The following is a 23,615-nucleotide window of genomic DNA, read 5'->3' on the forward strand; positions in this document are numbered from 1 at the left end:
CAGAGGGATTTTTGTTTTAAAAACTTAGGGCCCTATTTACTAAGCCTTTTTCCCCACAGACACAAAATGGGATAAAACCTTTAATAAATAGGCCCCTTATACAGGAAAAGAAATTGTTTGTTGAGTAGGTCAGCATTTCAGATAATAGCTAAAGTTTGTATCCTGTCTTTGTTAGACTACTGCAATTGTCTGTTTGTCTTCCAAGTAAAAGTGTTTGGCGCCTTCAGGTAATGCAAACGTGTCAGCTATAACTATTTTGATACAATCCCAGAGATATAGTGTGTCCCCTTTGTTGTGTAGTTTACACTGGTTACCCATGAGAAACCAAATAAAATAAAAATTGATGGCATTCGTCTTTCAAATACTAAAAGTGCTGGGCTGGGGTATTTATGAAAGCGACTAAGTTGTATATCCCAGGACATAATATATGTTCGTCCCAAGCTGCACTGTTACAGATTCTGTCTGAAATGGAGATGTGCACAGCAGCATATTATAAGAGGGCTTTCTCTGGGCAGGGCCTGGATTATGGAATTCTGATCCTGTGAATATCAGAATGGAGCCCGATTACCCGGCTTTTAGGTGACAAGTTAAAACATGGTGGTTTCCAATTGATTGCATGTTATGGGTGGGAACTAAATAATTAAAGCATGGGTTGTTGTGGGGGTTGGGGCAGAAAGGTGGAATGGTATATTTTTTTGAGTTGGATTATGATGGTTAAGGCACTGATGGGTGGAGAGGTCTATGATTTTAGTTTTTATGTATGGGTCAGGGATTTATAAAATTGTTTTTAAATGATATTCCTTTGTCCTATATATTGTGTTTTTAAATTGCTGTGCACAGCCATGGGCAAGTTTTTGTGCCTGATTTGGCAGTATATAAAAAATAAATGGAATGGAGGGGGCGCTCTCGCCGCGGAGCAAGATGGCTGCGTGACTTCGTACTCCCGCTGATCCCGAGCCCCTTTTGTGCAAATTTCTCAGCTTTAGACCCGGCGAACACGCTTCAAATTTTAGGGATCTTCTGTTGCGCTAACCAGGATGGCTCTGAAAAAGAAGGGGCCAGATTTTAAGCAGTTTGCTTTCTCTAAATGCGCCGACGCTGCAGGTGGGCCTAGCGGCGTGGATGAAGCCTCGGACCCCGGTAATGATACCCGCGGGGAAGATGACGCTGAAGGGGGTGGTAGCTCCACGTTCTCGGAGCTCCCAACCCGGGAGGATTTTCGACGTTGGTTTGGGGACATTAGGAAAGAAATGAAATCTAATAAACAAGACTTGCTGCAAGCTATGGAGGACATGCGAGAAGAGATGGCTGAGATCGGGAGACGCACTGATGAGTGCGATATCCGGCTGGAAGATCACGCCATCAAAATTCGAGATTTGCAACACACATCTGAACAAAATGCTGCAGACCATTCTGCTCTGTCTGCCAAGCTAGAGGATTTGGACAACCGGGGACGGCGCCATAATCTCCGATTTCGGGGCATCCCTGAAGTAGAGGCATATACTGATTGTGAGGCCACTATTCAGCGATTTTGTGCCTTTTTGTTCTCACAGGCTGGTGACGGGCTTCCTGAAATGGCGGGTGCTACAATAGAATTGGATCGTGCCCACAGATCGTTGGGCCAGAAACAGCCGGGTAAGCACCGTGATATTATTGTGTGCTTCACCAAATACACCGTTAAAGATAAACTTTATCAAATTGCACGGAAGCGCAGCTCCTGGGAGTGGGACAATAACAATATCCAGGTCTACACGGATCTCTCACCTCTGACTTTGAAAAAAAGGCTAGAATTCAGAGAGATCACTACAGTGCTGCGCAAGGAAGGCTACCGCTATAGATGGCTTTTTCCTTTTGGGATAGCGATCACCATAGCAGGCACAACAACAAAAGCCTCTACGGTGGATGGAGCAGCAGCCATTTTGAAAGAAGCAGGCCATCAGATACAACGCTCGGCTCCTGCCCGATCGGCTCCGGCTTCTTCGATGGATACCCCTAGATGGCAGAGAGTCTGTAATGGCGGAAAACGTCTGCGCAGGCATTCAGGGGGCAGCACCTCGGATCTGGATAAAGGAAAAGGTTGAAAGGAAGGATCTGCCTGGAGTGGACTTTCTATCTGCATTGATTCTGGTTTGCCATTTTGGGTTTTTTTTTTAGCAGCGCTCCAGCTCTGTCTATTCATCGATTTGGGACATTTTTTTGATGGCTAGCGTGTTCACGGGTTTCTATAGTAGTAGATGGGGCTCGGGACTGGGGGGGGAGGCTCTGCAGGCGATCACGTCCTCTATAGCCTGCACAGGGGTGCTTTGTGCACATGTCTGTGGAGGACATTGGCAACATGGGGGGAGGGGGGTGGCGGGAGGGATTTGGGAAAGGGAATGGGTATGTAATGTAAGGCTTCAGTCTTCTGTGCATATTGGTTACTGTATGACAACAGTTGTGTTTTTTCACTTTATCACCAAGCTCAGGGTTGTTGCTGGCTTTTTTCGTTTTGGCAATGGGTTGGGGCAGTGGACTCTACGAGTGGAGGAGGGTACTCAGTTCACAGAGTGGTTAGGAGTGCCTCTTGTTCTGCTTATGTCTATTTCTCATGTCGAGGATTAAACTATGGTCCCTTAATGTTAAAGGGTTAAATAGTCCCTCTAAGCGGCGGATTTTTCAGAATGACGTACAGCGTTTGGGGGTTGATATATTATTTCTTCAGGAGACCCATCTTAAAAAAAGATATGAACATTTGCTAAACTGGGCTCTTTATCCGCGCCAATTTCATGCTGCAGCGTCAAAGGCGGCTAAATATGCGGGAGTGAGTATCTTCCTACACCGGGACCTTCAGGGTTCAGTCATTAACACTGTGGCTGACCCTTTGGGACGGTATTTGGTAATGCAATTGAGAATTGAGCAGATCACCTATACTTTTTTGAATATATACGCACCCAATACTGACCAACACACTTTTTTGGTTAAGCTGGGCACCATTCTAGACAATTTGGAACCTGAGCACTTAATTATTGGGGGTGATTTTAATCTCACTATCCAGCCCCACTTAGACAACTCGGCGGGAGGGGGAACGTCGGGTGATCGTAAGTATCTTAAAAAATTTATGCGGGATAGGGAACTTTTGGATATTTGGCGGCACAGGTATATCAATGTGAGGGAGTATACCTTTTTTTCCCATCCACATAAGACATATTCCCGCATTGATTATTTCTTAGTGGATAAATCCCTGAGCTTACAGATCACTCAACCTACGATAGGTTCTATCACGTGGTCCGATCATGCTCCTATTGGTATGACGATACATTTAAATGTTAAGGGGGCAGGTTTACGATTTTGGAGGTTAAATGATACTCTCTTGACTGATGAGGCTTTTTGTCAGTCTATCAAGGCAGCTATAGATGACTATAAGCAGTTTAATTCTACACCCTCCCATACTCCACCTCTGATTTGGGACTGTTTGAAAGTAGTCCTCCGGGGCAGGTTTATATCCCAAGCATCCTACCAGAAAAAGGTGAAGAATGCAAATATTGGCCGACTAATGGAAACTATCGCTAGCTTGGAGAAACAACATAAACTCACGTTGTCCCCTCGGATTTATTCCCGCCTCCAACATGCTCGTAATGATTTGCGTTTACTGAGAACGGGGGACATAGCATACCAGCTACAGCTGGTGCAGCAGGAACATTTTGAGTGGGGCAATAAGGCTGGCAGACTGCTAGCCAGAAAATTGAAACGCCAAATAGCGCAAAGTCAAATAACGAGAATCAAAGCTACAGATGGCTCCATGCTGGACACGGCTGAAGCCATTCAGCACCGATTCCAGCAATTTTATGGTATATTGTACTCCGCTGATTCTTCTATTACTGATTCTGGTATCGATGCCTATCTGGCGGATATAGATCTTCCACAGCTTTCAGAGGCAGAGAGGATGATTTTTGAAAAACCTATTTCATCCCTTGAGGTACTCCAAGCTGTTAAGGCGCTTAAACCCAACAAAGCCCCCGGACTGGATGGCTACACCGGCACTTTTTATAAAAAGTTTGCTGACCAACTCTCTCCCTTTCTTGTGGAGACTTTTAATGCGCTGCAAGGGGAGGCTGGCCTACCACCTGAGGCTAATGTGGCGGGAATAACAATCTTAGCCAAACCTGGGAGGGATCCGGTGGAGTGCGGGTCTTACCGGCCGATTTCATTAATTAACATTGACCTAAAACTATTAGCGAAAATATTAGCTACACGCCTTAATGCTGTCATGCCTAAACTGGTTCATTCTGATCAAGCCGGATTCATACCTGGTCGGAAGGCAGCTGACAATGTCAGAAAAATTATAGATCTTATGTGGCAGGCTAAGAGGCTTGATACTCCAGCGATCTTAATGGCGGTCGACGCTGAAAAAGCGTTCGACATGGTCCATTGGTCGTTCTTGTTCAAAACTCTGGAAAAGATGAATTTTGGCCCTAAGTTTATTACTTGGCTCCTTAAGTTATATGACCATCCGAGAGCTAGGGTGAAGGTTAATGGAGTTTACTCCGACCCTTTTCCAATAGAGCGGGGAACTCGACAAGGGTGCCCTTTGTCCCCTTTATTGTTCGCTCTGTTTCTAGAACCCTTTACTACCAAAATCAGGGGGGAGAGGACAGTTACTGGGGTACAAGTGGGACAGTCGGATTATAAATTATCGCTTTTTGCCGATGACATTTTGTTTACCTTGTCCAACCCGGCACAGTCCTTGGCGGGGGTCGTTGACCAGCTTTTGGCGTTTAGCTCAGTTTCCGGCTTTCGATTAAATTTAGACAAATCAGAAGTGCTCAACATCTCACTGCCTTTGGACCAGGTTCATCAGCTGAAACAGAACTTTCCTTTCAAATGGGCGGGGACTAAGCTCAAATATTTAGGTATTGTTATAGGCCCACAATTATCTGACCTATTTAAATTAAACTATATACCCCTGGTGGCCAAAGTTTTTAGGGACCTCGACCAATGGGATAACCTCCCTGTGACGTGGACGGGACGGATAGCGATTTTAAAGATGTCTGTTTTACCCAAATTCAACTATTTGTTTCAAACATTGCCGATTCCAATTCCTACGGCTTTATTAAAAAAATGGCAGAGGCGCTTTTTTGCTTTTCTCTGGAAAAGACGGCCCCCCCGAGTGGTGCAAGCGACCTTATACCGGCACAAATTGAGAGGAGGGATGGGGGTACCGAAATTACAGTGGTATCACGCGGCGGCCCAAATCAACTTTATTCTGTCTTGGTACAGGAAAATTGAACAACCTCGGTGGGTTGAAATTGAACAAGCTATTTTGGGCTCTACTCCACTCCAAGCTCTTTTATGGCAACCAAAGGCAACGTTGCACTTACAGGGATCCTTCACTATTTCATTAGCTACCACTCTTCAGCTTTGGGAAAAATGGAAGCACCTTCTCATAGGGAATAAAAGTTATTCTTTTCACACTCATTTATATCACCATACTAGCTTTACCCCGGGTTGGGAGTCTCCTTACTCTCAGATTTGGCAATCACATGGTATACACACAGTTGGCCAGATATGCACCTCTGATGCTATGATTTCTTTTCCACACCTCCAAGAAATTTATACACTCCCGTCCTCCACTTATTATTACTATCTCCAACTGCGCCACTTTATCACACAGACCCGCATGAAAGCGGACCTTGTGAAGGGGAAAACACAGTTTGAGGGATGGTGTGATATGGCTGACCGAATTAAAGGAGGCCTCTCTAAATTATACTATCTGATTCAGGGGTCCTTAGTGGGGAGACCTGCCTACACTCATAAATGGGAAACGGAGCTTGGACTCATCCTTGAAGATGAGGACTGGGACCAGATTTTTTCCAATACTAAGCGTAGCTCCATTTCCACTTCTCTGACTGAGAATGGTTATAAACTCTTGTTTCGTTGGCATCTTGCACCATATAGAATGCATAGAGCGGGTCTACGTGAGGATGACAAATGTTGGAAGGGGTGTGGTCAGGTTGGCACCTTCCTTCATTTATGGTGGGAATGTGTTCAGGTACAACGATTGTGGAAGGATGTTATGCACTTGATTTTCTGTATAACTCGGCGGGAGGTGCTTCTGACTCCCATTCAGGGGTTGCTCAACGTACTTGTAGAAAGTTCTCATGCTGAGAGTTTACTAATTAACCAATTTTGTATAGTAGCTCGATGTCTCTTGGCTGGAGTGTGGAATAAACCCCGCATCCCGTCGAAGGACGATTTATACCAGAAGCTTGATATTATGAGTGCTATGTATAAGTTAACTGCTCAAAAACGGAATCAATTGTCCATTTACCAATGGGTGTGGCAGCCCTACCTTACTTGGAGAGAATCTGCTCTGTCCAATACAGCAGGTCCCTAATTCAGTCACCTATCCATGCTGGTACTCTATTGTCAGGTTCACTTGCCCCTGCTGATTGCTGGCTTTCCCGGATATATATTTTAGGGATAGCCGGTAGGCTCACAGGTTCGGGGAGGCTCTGCTCTATTTGCTATAGTGGATGTACGGATCTGATGATATCTTGATAATACCGGATTATTCCATAGCGCTGTACGACTGTATGTGCCATATGTTTCATGTTTATGCCCTTTTGTACTTTTGTACTTTTTGCTATGCACTGACTGAATGCTCATGTTCTGTGTTTTTATTTGAAAATGTTGAATAAAAACTTTACATTACAAAAAAATAAAAAATAAAAATGGAATGGAATAAGAGAAAGAGAACACTATTGAATAAATAACTCAAACAAAAAGGATGTATTTTATTTATTTAAAAAAAGGGTCAATTATAAGTATCCTTGCGCGAAAATGTAAACCCCTCTTTTAGTAATCTGTGGCACCTCCTTGAGCAGCAATAACTTTAACTAAATGTTTCCTGTAACTGCTGATCAGTCTCTCACACTGTCCTAGAGAAATTTTAGCTCATTCTTCAATACAATAAATGTTTCAACGCTGTGACATTTAAGGGTTTCTTTGTATGAACAACTCACTTCAGGTCCTGTACCAACATTTCATTAGGATTTAGGTTAGCATTTTTGACTTGACCAAGCCAAAATATGAAATCTCTTGGGAGTACACTGAGAAAGGAGGAGGAGTGCTATGGCAAGGTTGGCGGTGGTGATTACCCTTCCTCCATTCCATCCGAGGAAAGAGCCTGGTGCTATCATTCAGCATGACCCCAGAGACTCATAAGAGCGGGGCAACAACAGCACTGTCTGGGCGTGCATCGAGAGAGGAGTGCTGTGGCAAGGTCAACGCTGGTGATTACCCTCCTTCCATTCCATCTGAGGAGAAAGCCTGGTGATGTCATCCAACATGACTCCAGAGGCCCATAAGTTGTGTGATTCCAAAATGCCAAAGTCACGTGCCAAAGGGGCATGACCCTTTGTACATTTTTTTTCCTTGGGAAGAAAGGGTTCTAATGGGCAAGAAAAGGCAGAACCTAAGTGTCATCTTTAACCTTCCTGAGAGGCCCAATGGATCAACACGTACAGCAGCTAAGTACAAATACCATTTTCGATGAAAATAGCGAGTTGTCTTCAAATTCTGGAGCCTCTCTAAATCCAGGTATGAACCTAGACCCTGTTCAACCTGCTTTGATTGTCCTACTAATTCAACTGGTGTTAAGAGTTAATTAGCGAAGATATTATTTCCCTCACCTAATATTTTTGCCTCATATTTAGAAGTGCATGGTAGTAGCAGCTTGGCTATGGAAGGGATATCTTCAAGTTTAATGGAAGCGGATGCTATAGCTTCTCCACTTGAAGTGCCATTACCATTAGTTCCCATTAATAACTTTGGATACATAGAGAATCTAACTGATATCACAATGAAAGATATTTGGATAAGGCCTTATCTTCAACAGTACAGCAAATAAGAAAGATTACCACAGATACAAAGTCTAAGTTACAAGAGCATGATAATTGTCTAATGTGAATGCATAGAATGCCTCTTTACAAGCTGTATAGGCTATTCACATTGGAGAGTACTGAGAATAGTCTGAGAGAGAAGAATTTGCATCTTTTGAATTTTCCAACATCCAGACTTTTGTATACTTTTGAATTGTTCAAAAAATGTTACAGACATGTGTCTTGTTCTATCAAAGATTTATTTACCTTCCTAAGAATAGGAGAGTTGTTTCCTCATGAGGGTGAGATGGACTCACTAATTTTAGAGAATCCTTCCATTTCTGGTTTTCTTGAAGCAGCTATCGATAATATTCCACTAAGAGCTACCCTAACTTGTTACATTTTCTTTAGAACAGGACAAGTTAATATTTCAGAAATTCCATAAAAATAAAGGAAGACGGTTTTCTGGTCACAGATATACCGGTATATTTTTCCTGAGGTCTCTAGAATTACACAGTTACATAGGAAACAAATTTTACAATTGAAATCAAGAGTTATTGCTATAGGAGCCACATTTTTCCTAAAAAAAAATATTTGGTGACCTAATCAGAAAAACAGATCTGTTTTCACTGATCCTTTACATCTAGAGACCTTTGTCAGTAATAATGCAGTGGTATGGATTGGGGGTGGGTAAATGTAATTTGAATACTTTACCTCCATTCCCTTATTATAGTAATTGTGATTGTATTAATTATGGAATTACACTCCCCTACTATTTCAATGTGGACTGTGATGTAGTTATTTTTGTAAGTACAAATGTGGTTTACACTATCTTTTACCTTTGTAATTTTACATTATTTCTGTGTTATTGCATTTAATTTAATGAATCAACTTAATACAATTTACAATGAAATCTCTTCTTCTTAAGCCATTCTATAGCAGATTTACCTAAATGTTTAGTGTTGTTGTCTTGCTGCATGATCCATTTTTGGCTCAGCTTCAGCTCATGCATGGATGGATGGATGGATGGCTTGCATTCTCCTCTAGAATTTTAGAATTCACGATTCCATCAATGATGGCAATTGTCCATGTCCTCATGCAGCAAAGAAGCCCCCACCATGTTTGACGATCAGGATGAGGTTCTTACTTTGGAAGGCAGTGTTTGATTGTCACCAAACAAAACATTTATTTTGAATGAAAAGTTCAATTTTTGCCCCATCTGTCCAGAATATACTATTCCAGAAGTCTTGTGGGTCATCCAGGAGCTCTTTAGTGAATCTGAAATGGGCAGCAATTTTTTTTTTTTTTTTTAAATAAAGCAATAGTTTCTTCCTAGTTATCCTCCCAAGAATAACATTTTCCATAGTTGACACATGAACCCTCGCATCAGCCGCAGCAAAGAGAGGCCTGCAAATCTTTAAATGTGACTATTGCGTTTCATGATCCATGGGCTAAACCTCTGAACCACCGCCCTAACCTTTCCAGGCCGGGAACCCGTCGCAGCACAATGGGAAGTCACTCCCCTCTGCATCAGGCCCCACTCCACCAACTCGCTTCGTGGCTGGATACTGCTGACTCCCTGCCACCACATCTCCCCCTAGGCACACACATGGCCAACAATGCTGCATTTAAAGAGCCCATGGTGGGAAAGGCCCCCGAAAGCAGCCTGATGACCTCACCCAAACTGGCATATAAAAGGCTCTTCAGAACTCCACGTCCTTGCCTTGGCATCAGGTCTCCTTACGTTCCAGTAGTGCATGTTTCTCCAGCTTTCTTCATCTTCAGTTCCAGTGGTTCTTTGTCTTCATTTTCAGTTCCATTGAATTCTTCTCTTCAATCTTTAGTTCTTCAGCTTCAGTACATCTCTGCCCACCTGTTCTTCTCCATGCCATCTTTCCCTGCCTATCCGTCCCCACCTTTTCCTTTGGATGGATACCTGGTACTGTCCTCAGTCTGACTCCTGGACATTCTTGATCGCCACCTGCCACTGACCTCTGCCCATTTCCGAACACACCACACCTATGCCTGCTCTAACCCAGCTACCTCGATAGACCTCACCACCATCAGCAGAGGCCCCTACCTAAGACCTGCCAGCTCGGCACTCAAAGGCTCAACCAGAGGGGAATGTGGGCTGGTAAAGGCGAAGCTCTAGTCAGGCCTCGTCTCTTCTGAGACTGCCTGACGGACGGGTCCTACAGGGCTCCTTCCTGCTGGTTGCATCAACTCAGCTCAGCTTAAGGGTCCACGAGGGCAACAGTGACTTCTTAGATAATGTTCTGGTTTGCTCTTTGTGTGATCTTGGAAGAACAACCACTCCTAGCTAGAGTTACTGTAGTCTTCAACTTTTTTTTATTTATAGACTGTCTGTCTGACAGTGGATGGATGGAGCCCCAAATGTTTAGAAACGGTCTTGCAAACCTGTCCAGACAAATGAGCATCAAATATTCTTTTTCACAGATTCTGAAATTTCTTTTGATCATGGATTGATGAGTTCCCACTAATATTTATGGTGAAAACCAACCTCAAAATCTTTTGGACTCTTATATAGGACAGGACACCCAAACTCAAGTCCTGTTGATTTACTCTGCAGGGTGGTTCACTAGTTGTTATCCATTATGCATCAGATTCTAATTAGCCAATTAATTGTGCTAAGGTAACTATGCACTGATTCTGAATTAATCTTATTGCTTCTATTTCATACATTATTGTGTCTCAAGAATCGTGGAATTGTTTAATTATGCCCTTTTTTATTGCACAAGAAAAGAACTTGCTTCGATTAAACAAGAGTATCATGGCAAGAACTTGTAATTCTCATTATTATACTTGGGGTTCACAGACTCTCTCCGCATTATATATATATATATATATATATATATATATATATATATATATATATATATATGATTTATAACCAGGCCTGGCAAGTACTTGGCTTTCCTTTTTCATTTAACTTGAAGAGCCTGACCTTGCCGCCACCGAAAGCCGATTATCTTTCTGGTATCCAGGAAATATATCCTGAGGTGGAAGGCATGTGGCAGCATCAAGCTGAAGAGCAAATCAGGCTCAGAAGACAGAGAGCTGACCAACAGAATAAACTGAGCCCTCTATCACCTTTAAGTGACTTTTTAGTTTTAACTTTACCACTGGATGAAAACTTCTGTTCTTCCTATAAACACTGACCAGCAATTTACCCCACTGCTCCTTTAAGAGCATTACTTCAGTTCACATAAGACTGAACAGCAAGAGATTTAGTTTCAACATCTCTTCTCCACTTTTTCTGGTCTACCTCTGCATCAGTTCCTTTGACAGACATGCTTCTATAGGTAAAAACAAAAAAACAAACATGGAAATAAATGATATTTATATTTGTAGTAAGGGGCTACGTCCTGAAATCAGGAGCAACCCTGTCCTGCTTGCAATACTGTTAAACAACCATCGCCAAAACAACTGTGGTGCTGCTCAAGGTTACACTAAACACACAGCAATGCTGGCATCATGTGACAACAAGGACCTGCTGTGTTGCTTCCTGTATCATTTCAACGGTGCAACAGCACTTGTTCCTAGTCCTAACATCCTGCTGAGCAAACTGATCTTTTTTTTTTTTTTAAACCAAAACAAGGACTCCTGGACTTACCTCTGCAAATGCCCCTAGGCAACGAGGTTGCTAACCACAACAATACCGACCACCCGGCAGCTGCCGCAAGTCTTCAGCAAGCACTGTTTAACCACAGTGCACCAGCCTGGATACTGATCCAAACCAGGACCTCCTGCTGATGGACACAGAGCAGAACTGGGCCAGAGGGATCTGAAAGTGGCTACAGAGGGGCAGGGAAGGCCTGTTTCTCTCTCTCTTATTTTGTTGACTCCGTTTTCCTCTGCTCACAACAGGACCAAGTCCCATAGATCTGAGTTAAAGTATTTGGAAAATCTGAAGAAAAATAAATAAATAAATAAATAAATAAAAAGAGCTGATCTGGCATTTTCTAGCCTGAAAAGTCCCTCTACTCTGTGGGGAGGGGGGAGAGTGAGCAAGCTTGCATGGTAAGAAAAGAGACAGAAATTGGGTAAATTAGCCCCATAGCGGCCAATATTCAAAAAGGCTAAGCCCCTAAATTTGGCACCGAATTTAGGTCCGAAAGCTTAGATTGCTAAATTTAGGCCTGCTATTCAGTTTCCTAGATTTGGCTCCTACGTCAGGTGCCTAAGCTCTGAAAATCAGTGCTATGCTCCTAACTTTGCTTCCCCGCCCTAGCTCCACTTCTGCGGCCACCCACTGTTTAGGCTCCTAAATATAGGGCCCTCATGAAACTAGGAGCCTAAATTTAGGCAGCCAGTCCTTGTGAATTTCCACAAGGGCCAATTTAGGAGCCTTAACTTCAAAAGTTAGAGCCCAAACCCTTTGAAAAGTGACCTCCATAATTACTGTGTATATATATTACTGTAAGGAACAGACCGTAGGGTTAGCATTTCCCCTCTGTAAAATGAAGCACTCACACAATCTTAACATTTGTTTAGGAAGGGATATTCTTAAACCCAGAAAGAAAGCTGCACGCGTCAGATTTCAGCATTGCCTATGGACTCCCTTCAGGTGGCAGGCTTCCTTACCTACGGGGGATGGGGGAAGGAGGAAATCTGTTTTTTTTCCCCCCACTGTCTCCTTTTCAAAAATTCCATTAACTGCAATCAAGCTTTAATGTGAGATTAGGATATCTTCAACAGCTCAACTCCAAATCTTCCTCTTAAAAGCTTTCCCCCTTCGGTTCAAAGATGTTTTCATCCTGAGAAACACTTAGAATGCTTTGGCACAGGAGATGAAAAACCAGGACAACTCCTTTATGCCTTGCAGCCAGCTGGAATCTCCACACTCACCAATTAGGGGGTTGACAACAACGCTGTCCTTTCTTGATCTGAACTCAGCAGCAGATTAATGCGCGTCACTTGCATGTGGTAAAAACCAGGGCCTCCGGTCTCCTGCCGCCATGGAGAAGATGGCAAAATCCGGGCCTTGCCTCAGAATTTCCTATGGAGGGGACCGGGCTGACGCAGAAGTGAAAAAACAGTGGCAGCAGGGCCTGCCTTACATCTCTCCTCCTCTCCAGCCCAAGCTAGACAAGCCGTTAGGTGGGGAGAGCAGCAGCGCCTCCCCTCAGGCCTCCCAACTGTGTCTAAATTTGTAACTCCCTTTCAGCTCAGATTTGGAAAGATGAGTAATTAAATCCAAACCCAAAACTCCTCCTCCTCCTCTGCTGCCTGAGGCCAGACTGTCACGCTTTGACCCGCTGACCGCTAGGGTGTCCCTTGCAATTTAAACTGCAAACACCCTGGCCCTGGTCGGTAGAGGAGGAGGAAGAGGACAGGCTTTGTCCTTCTGACACCCAGCCTGGAACGGCAGCAGGGCTCAGAGTGGCTGGTGAAAGAGGAGGTGGGGGGGTTTAATGTATGAAGGGCTAGAGAAGTGAGGGGAACGGATGATGTGTGTGTGGAGGTGTGAAAATAACAGGATCGGAAGGAGGATGGGGTGCAAATAAGTGAGGAGACTGGAGGGTGTGTGGGGGGGGGATGTGAGTGAGAAGGGATCAGCCTCAGGAAAAAAAAGAGGTGTAAGAATGAAAACTCCCCCCCCCCCTTTCTTCTACCCCACCCCAACTGCCCTGCCTTTTCCTCCTCAGACCCCCTTTCTTCTGCTGATTCCTCCTCTTCTCCCCATCCCTCTGCCCCACTCCCTTGAGATTCCCTGGCTCTGTCTCCCTCCTCCGAGATCTTCTCAGCCTGTCCCCCTGCCATTCCCCAGATCCCCCCTTCCCTTCTCCTACCCCTACCGTCTAATCCACCCCAGAGCACCGACCCCTAAAATTCCTTTTCCTTCAGAAAACAGCAAAATAATTGCCACTCTGTTTCTAGAATCTACGCTTGAGATGCCGTAGAAAACTGGGGGGGCTGTGACTAAAACTCTCTTACACTGGCATGGCTGCACTAGGAGGGAAGTCATATAGCTAGCTACTGATATAAATATAGCACCATTAAAAAAAAAAAGTTTTGAGAGATAAAAATAAAAAGGCAATGAATGTACGGTGAGTTTGTTTATTCACAGACTAAAAGTCACAGTTAAATACAGAACAGCAAATACATCGTAACACTCCACATGAACCTCAGAAACACAGCATCTATCATTTGTACTATGGAAAAAACCACTAAGGTCAGGTCTAAAATAAGACCAGTGACTGCTCAATATTAGTAACATGTAGGAGGCAAAATTGGAGAATTTTCCACATTTTTCTCGGTAATCAGGTATGTAAATACGCCATTATCTTCTGTTTTTCCAAAAACAGAATGAAGCTTACTGCCTTTTGAACAACAAGTTGCTTCATGCTTGCTATTCTTCTCTCTTGACCCTCCTTCTTTCACTTGAAATGTGGAGGCCTGAGTTAGCCAGTGCACTAATATTTCAAAGGCCAGCAAGAACGCTTAATAAACAAACAGTCTGTGGAATGGATCAGACGTCAGCGTCGTTTCCACTGACGCGTTGAGAGCTTTGTACTCTGTTGATCATGGAGTACTACCAGAGAGAGAACAAAAAAAAAAACAAAACCCCACACAAAATGCTTTGGTCTTCATCCCCGCTGCCCATAATTTTATTTTCAACTATTTGGCTAGCCAAACTGAAAAAAACAAAAAAAAACCCCCAAAAAGCAAGAGAGAGAGCCATCAGATGAGAAATATCACAACGGAAAATATCTCTAAAAAGGTTGGATGTTTAAGATGGCCTTCACTTATTCTTCACTAAAGCTAAGGGCGCATCATAAATATTCTAACCTGAGGTCACAGGCACATGCTGAAAACACAAGCAGCGACGACCGTGGCTTAGCGCCGACCGCCTCACCTGAGATTACACAAAAGTAGAATGCTAATGCTCTATTGTGAAAACAAAAACAAAAAAAAAAAGTACTGCACCATCTCATCCATTAAAGCAGCACTTCTTCAGCTCAGCCTGCTTAGTCAGGTGGACTGAAATGCAATCCGCTGGCGTACAAGGACAAACAGTGATAAACACTCTTAAAAAAAAAAAAAAGGAGAGAAATGCGTTCAATAATAAAATCTAAAAAAAAAAAAAAAAAATGTCTTCCTGAACAGATCCCTAATAGCCCTTGCAGACAGCCAAGAGGACACCTGAAAGGCACAGCCTCTGGAAGAACCCCTCCTGGTGGCAGCGCCGCACAGCGAGAGGGGCCTGGATTCAATGCCCAGCCCTTCCACTCCCCTCGACAGGACGGGACCAGGGAGGCTGCGGAGGCAGCGTTCCCAGCCCCTGTGGGAGGAGAGAGATGGTCACTGGGAAACGGCGACACCTAGTAGCCACTGCTAGGGTCTGGAAGGGGCGTTGATGCATGGCCCCTAGCCGAGGACCTTGGCTGCAATGACTGGACTTAGGGTAAGCTGGGGGGGGTATAAAATAATGGAGGGGGGGGCAGAAATCCCTGTGCAGTTGTGAATGCAGGCTCACAACCTGATCCCCCCACAACCCTGGTTCAGATTAAGCTGGAAGTACAATAGAGCAGGAGGAAACTGCTGGATCCGAAAAGGAAAGGAATAGAGCTAACATTTTAAGCAGTTCTTTATTTCAGTGCTGCACACGTGCACATGGAGCAGCTTAGACGTTTGGAAGGGCTCCTATGAAGTGCTGCTTTGCATATACACAGATAACCTGAAGCTCTCTGAATGGGCACGGTGCAGATTAAAGCTGGCAACTTGCAGCAGGAGAGCTGGAGCTAACCGAATGTTATGGACATTACCTGAAACCAGATCCAGCCACTGCCCCTTCGGGATGCTCTTCCTTTAACGAACGCACTGTCTAAGCGACACTGCCCTAAGGAGGATAATTTCTAAATGAAAGAAAAATCCCTTAGGGCCCAAATTAAGCCATTTCCCAGACTTCCTACAAGGTGCACAAAAGGGGGACTTAGCCAATACGACTGGCTTGACTAGCAATCTGGCGCATTAAATCCTGGAAAGGGGTTATATGCCAGCTGCATTTTACCAACCAGGGCATAAAATAATTTTTATGTATAACTAATAAGAATTTACATAGATATAAGAGAGTTAACAAACTTTATTATCACAAAAGACTTGGCATATACCATAAACTGTATCTCGATGGTTTCACAACACTCACCCTTATACTCATTCACACTCTTACTCATTCCTTCAATTTAAAATGCAGATACCAGCATTATCATAAAACAGCCTGACTGCACCAACTCACAACAACATATGAAGAGAGCTAAACCCTTATGGCTTCTATGCCATTTACAACACTTAACACAAACTTATATATAGTTTACATCAAAGCAGGCATTTTTTTCAATAATTTCCCAGTGCTGAGGTCTTCCAATCTCTTCAATAGGCCACAACTTGTGTGTCGATCTCAATTCACCCAAATGGTGTTGCAATATGTTCTTCTTTCCTTAATGGTTAACAAATTTCTTTCCTCATAAAGACCAATCACCCTGTTTTTAACAAGAGGCCTTTGTTTCTCCATAAGAGGCTTCATCAGGGGGCATACTGCATCTATAACATCATCCAATATGTTTTAACCCATAACACACCACTCACACTCTATTAGAAAGGGAATGGTGAATAAAACGGAAAATGTCATAATGCCTCTGTATCGCTCCATGGTGAGACCGCACCTTGAATACTGTGTACAATTCTGGTCGCCGCATCTCAAAAAAGATATAATTGCGATGGAGAAGGTACAGAGAAGGGCAACCAAAATGATAAAGGGGATGGAACAACTCCCCTATGAGGAAAGGCTGAAGAGGTTAGGACTTTTCAGCTTGGAGAAGAGACGACTGAGGGGGGATATGATTGAGGTGTTTAAAATCATGAGAGGTCTAGAACGGGTAGATGTGAATCGGTTATTTACTCTTTCGGATAGTAGAAAGACCAGGGGGCATTCCATGAAGTTAGCATGGGGCACATTTAAAACTAATCGGAGAAAGTTCTTTTTTACTCAATGCACAATTAAACTCTGGAATTTGTTGCCAGAGGATGTGGTTAGTGCAGTTAGTATAGCTGTGTTTAAAAAAGGACTGGATAAGTTCTTGGAGGAGAAGTACATTACCTGCTATTAGGTTCACTTAGAGAATAACCACTGCCATTAGCAATGGTAACATGGAATAGACTTAGTTTTTGGGCACTTGCCAGGTTCTTATGGCCTGGATTGGCCACTGTTGGAAACAGGATGCTGGGCTTGATGGACCCTTGGTCTGACCCAGTATGGCATTTTCTTATGTTCTTATGTTCTTACTAAAAATATTACCATTGTGACTATAATGTTGCACCAGCTGCTCTTAAATAATAATATTAACATAACTAACCTTATATAAAACAGTAAATTTTTGTTTAAGCAGGACATAGCCTGTGGTGGCATATCTGCAACATTATGTGCACTCTCACGCCTTTAACCACCCAAAACAAACAAAAAAAAAACAAAAAAACCCCACAATAATCCTCTGTAGCATAAACCCTGCCATACCTTATTGTGACTGTAAAATGTTTTACTTTCTTTAAAAACCTATTTTTAAATATCGGCTGGGTTCGGATCCCGTGTTTCTGGGGTGGAACCTTTAGCATTAAGTCCTATAAGAGGAATTCTCCCTCCCATTTCACATTATAACTGGAAGTGCTTAATTAGAAAAATACTCACCTGTTTCCTTATTCTAAAGTATTTTGATTTACAGGCTGAATGTAACTCGCCTAGAGCTATCCATGAAAAGGCGTGTGCTAAAGCCAAGTCAATAAAGTGAGGCCCAAATCCCACCAACTCTCCTTTGGAAGTCATGCATTTGGCTTCACCTAAATCCACACAAGAGCTCATTAAAGTATCCCCTCCTTCTCAGTCTCCACCCGCTGCCACCCTGCCCAAACTTCAAGAGCACTGGCTTTGATTTTGCAGTTTTTGGACTGGATACCTAGTTTATCTACCTTGGATATATGCCACTGTGACGTGGGAAAATACATTTAATAAACGACTTTCATCCACTGCCAGCCAAAAGTACCCTCCAACTATTCAGCCAGGTGCAAGAGCTTATACCTGGCTGTCGTGTTTTCAAAGAATGGAAGCTGGCTCATAAAACTCACTTCAAAACTGCACTTTTCACTTGCTAGGTGTATCCAAGTTTGAGCCCAGCAGCCTGCAATAGCATTGCTCAGATGGGCTTCCTCCAGCAGAACGAGGGGGTAAGTTTATGTCCTGCACTGCTCCTGTCACTTAACCCAAGGTGAACAAGTCCTGACCACCAAAAAGCAGAGCTCTAAAGCCAGTTTACCAGACAGCATTCACGTCTGGCTGGCTGCCAGGTTAAATTAAAATTTTCCTTAGGAAGTGTTCTGAAAGTGCATGTATACACAAAATGAGCCCAATATTTGTTTTTAATCAATGCCCTTTTTGACTATTTGTTTCTGTGTAGCCATCTGGCTATTTTGATTGTTACATTATTTCATATTCTGTTCACATTTTCCTCTATCAAAAGGCCATCGTAAAGGGGCATGTAATGTCTTCGAAGCAGGAGGAAAGGGACACGTGAGCCAACCTGCTACAGATCTAGGAGGTGTAGTAGTATTCTTACTACAACAATCACAAACACAAGAAAACTGGCCATGCTTTTGTGGTTAAAGGACTGAAAATAATTTATTGCAAAGCACAAATTAAAATATAATTCTGCTAAGCAAGGCAGGGACTAATAATACACTCAGCATACTATGAGGCAAAACAGTTCCCACACTTGGCTCTTAATCAGATATTAACCACCTGTTGTTGTTTTTTTAAATAAAAACACTAGAAGATCATATCTGTTGAGACCACATATGTTTTTCTATAATTATCAACAGTTCCTTGTTGTCTTTATTCATTACGTTTTGAGGAAAGAGTAGTAAAAAAAAAAAAATCATAGCCAGGTCTGAGAAGTTTGCCTTTTTTCATTTTTAACTTAAATGTTTAATTCTTGCAACAAATCATCTGGCCCTAGACTGTAAGAATATGATGAAACCTCCAAAACACAACTCATCCTCAGCTCAACAAAGCAACCTACTGTTAAATATCAGATATCTCCATGGGCCTATTCCGACCAAATAAAGTGCTGGCAGGCTCCAGAGCTGCCTAATATAGTCACATTGCTGTTAAGCTAAGTAGATCTGCTTATAGAAGAGTATTTGTGAATTTCAAAACGTATTTTAAGTTTCCTTTTGTCATGTAACTTAATACGTTTCATTCAAACATAAATAAATAAATAAACAAAAAAACTGCTGGTTGCTGCTACCCTTCAGTATTATATTGACTTAACATCACTAAGCACCTGAGGATTCATCAAGTCTTTTCTCCATAAACAGAGAATGGGAGAAAAGCCTTAGGGAGTCGGAGCTGAAGTGACAGCATGGATTTACCCAAGGGAAGTCTTGCCTCACAAATCTGCTACATTTTTTTGAAGGGGTGAATAAGCATATGGATAAAGTTGAACAGGTAGATGTGGTGTATTTGGATTTTCAGAAGGTGTTTGACAAAGTCCCACATGAAAGGCTTTTAAGAAAACTAAAAAGTCATGGGATAAGAGGAAATGTCCTTTTATTGGAGTGCGAACTGGTTAAAAGACAGGAAACAGAGTAGAATTAAATGGTCAATTTTCTCAGTGGAAAAAGGTAAACAGTGGAGTGCCTCAGGGATCTGTACTCTAACCAGTAGCTTTTTAATATATTTATAAATGATCTGGAAAGAGATACGACAAATGAGTTGATCAGATTTGCAGATGAGACAAAATTATTCAGAGTTGTTAAATCTCAAGTGGATTGTGATAAACTGCAGGCGGATCTTGTGAGACTGGAAGACTGGGTATCCATAGGGCAGATGAAATATAATGTGGACAAGTGCAAGGTGATGCATATAGGGAAAAATAACCCTTGCTGTAGCTGTTAGGTTCCATTTTAGGGGTTACCACTCAGGGAAAAGATCTGAGCATCATAGTTGATATTACATTGAAATTGTTGGCTCAGTGTGCTGTGGCGGTCAAAAAAGCAAACAGAATGTTAAGAATTATTAGGAAGGGAATGGCAAATAAAACAGAGGATTTCATCATGCCTCTGTATCGCTCAATAGTTAGACTGCACCTTGAATACTGGGTGCAATTCCAGATCCTGCATCTCAAAAAAGAAATAGTTGCACTGGAAAAAGTACAGAGAAGGGCGACCAAAATAATAAAACGGCATAGAACGGCTCCCATATGAGGAAAGGCTAAAGAGGTTAGGGCTGTTCAGCTTGGATAACAGATGGCTGAGGGGTGATATGATAGAGGTCTACAAAATCATGAAAGGACTTGAATGCGTAAATGTGAAATGGTTATTTACTCTTTCATATAATACAAGGACTAGGGGGAACTCCATGAGGTTAGCAAGTAGCACATTTAAAACAAATCAGAGGATGTGGTTAAAGCAGCTAGTATATCTGGGTTTAAAAAAGATTTAGATAAATTCCTGCAGAAGTCCATAAACTGCTTTTCACCAATAGGGAATAGACACTGCTTGTTGCTGGCATTAGTAGCATGGGATCTATTTAATGTTTGGGTACTTGCGACTTGGATTGGCCACTGTTGGAGACAGGATATTGGGCTTGATGGACTCTTGTCTGACCCAGTATGGCATATCTTATGTTCTTACGTTCTTATAACTGCTGAATTGCTGAACTATAATACTAGCATAAATGCCCATCCAGAATGAGAAGCAAAAATTCCACAGAAGCAGCCTATTTCTAAACTATTGACTTTTTAAGTCCAAATCTTTTTAATAAGTTTTAAATAGAACACCCCAGCATAGCACATTTCTCAAACACCACATTTTAACAGAGGAAGTAGGATATAGTAAAATGAAAGCATTCCCCTACCTATCTACTCTTCACCCTAATATACCTAATACAGGATGTCTCCTAGCACAACTTCAGCTTTGGGCATAAATCTTCTGATACTGTGAATTCTAAAAAGAATAATTTAAGCTTGCATAGCCTGGCAATCCTAGCAAAATGTAGGAATGTAACTACCGTAGTTCTGTCTAGCAGGCTGTGCAACACTATAATGCACAAGGAGAAACACACCCAGGTTGGTCTGGCAGGCTATACACTCCGCAATGATTTGAAGCTTTAGCATCATCGCGAGTATTCGGCGGCTGAGACGGGCTAGCAAGCTAACTTTCTTCATATGATCTTGTCAGTCTGGAAGGATGACATAAACCGGTCAGGCAAGCCAGTTACAAATAGGGAATAAGAAACATTCTGACTTCATGATATTCATAGAGCAGGACATTCTAATGTCAAACCTGTGGGTTAATGTGAGACATTTAATTCTTATGCATTGTCATGTTGTTAATAAACTTGCAGCCATTTATTTTCCCACTATGCCTGCCTCACAACCAATGTTCTCTCAATTTTGTGAAAGACCACATGTGAAAAAGTTTCATTTTGTGCAACTTTTTATAAACCAATTTCAAATTTATACACTACAAGCCAGCATAATACAAATAATATGGGGATTTCTTGTGCACACTGGGGCAGATTTAATAACCTGCGCGCGCGCACAAATGTACGCCCGATTTTATAACATGCACGCGCAGTCGCTCGCATGTTATAAAATACAGGGTCAGCGTGCGCAACGGGGTGCTCCGAAATCGGAGCAGCCTTGGAGGGAACTTTCCTTCTGCCCCCCCCATCTTCCCCTACCTAACCCACCCCCCAGCCCTACCTAAACATCCCCCTACCTTAATTTCAGGACTGCCTCTGGCAGGTGTAACTTGTGTGCACCGGCCGGCTGCCGGCGCGCCATCTCCCGACTCGGCCGCTGCGCCGGAGGAGTCAGGACCGCCCCCTGACCACCGCCCCGCCACGTCCCGCCCCTTTTTCAAAGCCCCGGAATATATGCACGTCCCGGGGCTTGCTCGCACAGGAGCAGGTTTTCAGGGTTACGCACGTAACCCTTTCAAAAAATCTGCCCCACTATGTTTTGCGGTGTACGCAGGGTTCACAACCTGTGTGCACACGCACAGTTTAAAAGGTACAGTGCTCACAGTGCTTACGTTCAAAGACAGGAGGGATCTGACATAAGTGGGAACCAATCATGAGGCCAGGCTGAAGCTAGCCTACTCTGCTTAGGTTATGAAAATTTGAATGCTGATTGGTTGAAGTTCAAGTGTGTTCTAAGCCAATTAGAATGCATCCTTTTAATGATGGTAGAAAGACCAATGGTCTTTTGTTTTGCTGCAGGGATAGTTCTTAGTGGAAACCACATGTCACATATTAATATTTATTTGCTCAAATGGTATAAGAAAAATAAAGCAAGTGGAAAAACGTATTGTTCACAATGGTCTCTTGTTTTGATAATCATCTCTGTTTCACCTTTATGCCTCAACGTTGATTCGGAATTGTATATTATGAACAAGGGATCGGTTTCCTACCACAAGCTGCCTCTGCACTGATGTTATCTTGGAGCTATAAGATAAAAGCCAGGCTACTGAATAAGATTCAGAAAGGTCTGGACTTTGGGCAAGGAATGGACATTTTTTTGAACAACAGAACTGATATAGCAACAGGATCCGAATACTTTTCAGAGCTAGAATTTGTTAACTTGCCTGCCCGGTATGAAGGTAACAGATCTCACACATCACCTAAATAGGATTTTAGAGAGTGCTGGAGAGGAGCTAACTGTCAGGGTACATATGGGTACCAACCACATATGGAAGTGCAGGAGTGAAGTACTGGAGGCTAAATTCAGGCTTTTAAGTAGGAAATTGAAATACAGATTCTCCAGGGATGTATTCTCAATAATGTTCCCCATTCCATACACAGGACTCAGAGGCAGTCTGAGCTGCAAGTTCTCAATGCTTGGATGAGATGATGGCACAGGATTTGTTATGACCTGGGGAATATTCTGGGGAAAGAGGAGCTACACCTTAACCACAGAGATTCAGCAACTTCTAAACTAGATCATGGGAACCAACTTTTTCAAAATAAGTGGGGATCCTAAACTCAACACAAATTACTCCTCCCTGGACACGGTGAAGGAGCTTTCTCAATGTTGGGGGTGGTCAAGCACCCACAAAGGTTCACAGGGAAAAGCTGTCAATTGCTCAGAAGCACCTTCAAAGGATACTGGCATAACAAGTAAATTAGAATATCCAGATGCAGAGGCTATGGTAAAAGCTGAAATAGCCCAGATGGATTTAAATAGAGAAAAAACAGATATGAATGTCTCCAAACTGCCTGTATCACTTTGCTAAAAAGCAGGTTGTGAAATAAAATATAGAAGAGTTAAAATGTATGGCAGTAAACAAAAATATAGATGTTATGCCCGTCAGTCGCAGATGGCTGCGACTGTTGTTGCTCACCTCCTGCCTCACTGCACTGACTTCATGGGGTAGCCTTGTGGCCTCCGCCAGCTATTGCTGGCCTGCCTGCTCCTGTTCCCGGGCCTCCCTGGACGGCGTGGATGCTGCCAACCGCCAACTTGCCCTCGGAGTTCCTTAGACGCGCACCCATGCACTTCCGGGCCAGTCTTATGCCCGCCATGGTAGGAACCTCAGGGGCGTCCCCCCCGGATGACATCATTCATCGTGTATTCTTAAGCCGGCTGGCCCTGTCTGCCTACGACTTGGCAACGAGTTCCCTCATTGCTGAATCCGCTTCACTCACTACGGACTTCCCGTTCCAGCTCCTGCTTCCTCGGC

The 23,615-nt window shown here is 43.1% G+C and overlaps 1 protein-coding gene and 1 long non-coding RNA gene across 3 annotated transcripts in view; both read right to left on the minus strand.

Moving 5' to 3' along the window:
• The window catches only part of BCL2 (BCL2 apoptosis regulator), a 300,057-nt gene that overhangs the window by 227,528 nt on the left and 48,914 nt on the right, over positions 1-23,615 (minus strand). The window lies entirely within an intron of this gene.
• LOC115084900 lies at positions 10,908-12,955 on the minus strand. Its single transcript, XR_003854666.1, has 3 exons — positions 12,729-12,955; positions 11,494-11,787; positions 10,908-11,176 (listed from the first exon to the last, which is right to left on the minus strand). It is a non-coding gene; the product is annotated as an uncharacterized LOC115084900 (long non-coding RNA).

The sequence above is a fragment of the Rhinatrema bivittatum genome, chromosome 2 (assembly GCF_901001135.1).
Source record: "Rhinatrema bivittatum chromosome 2, aRhiBiv1.1, whole genome shotgun sequence".
In the NCBI taxonomy this organism is placed as follows: Eukaryota; Metazoa; Chordata; class Amphibia; order Gymnophiona; family Rhinatrematidae; genus Rhinatrema; species Rhinatrema bivittatum.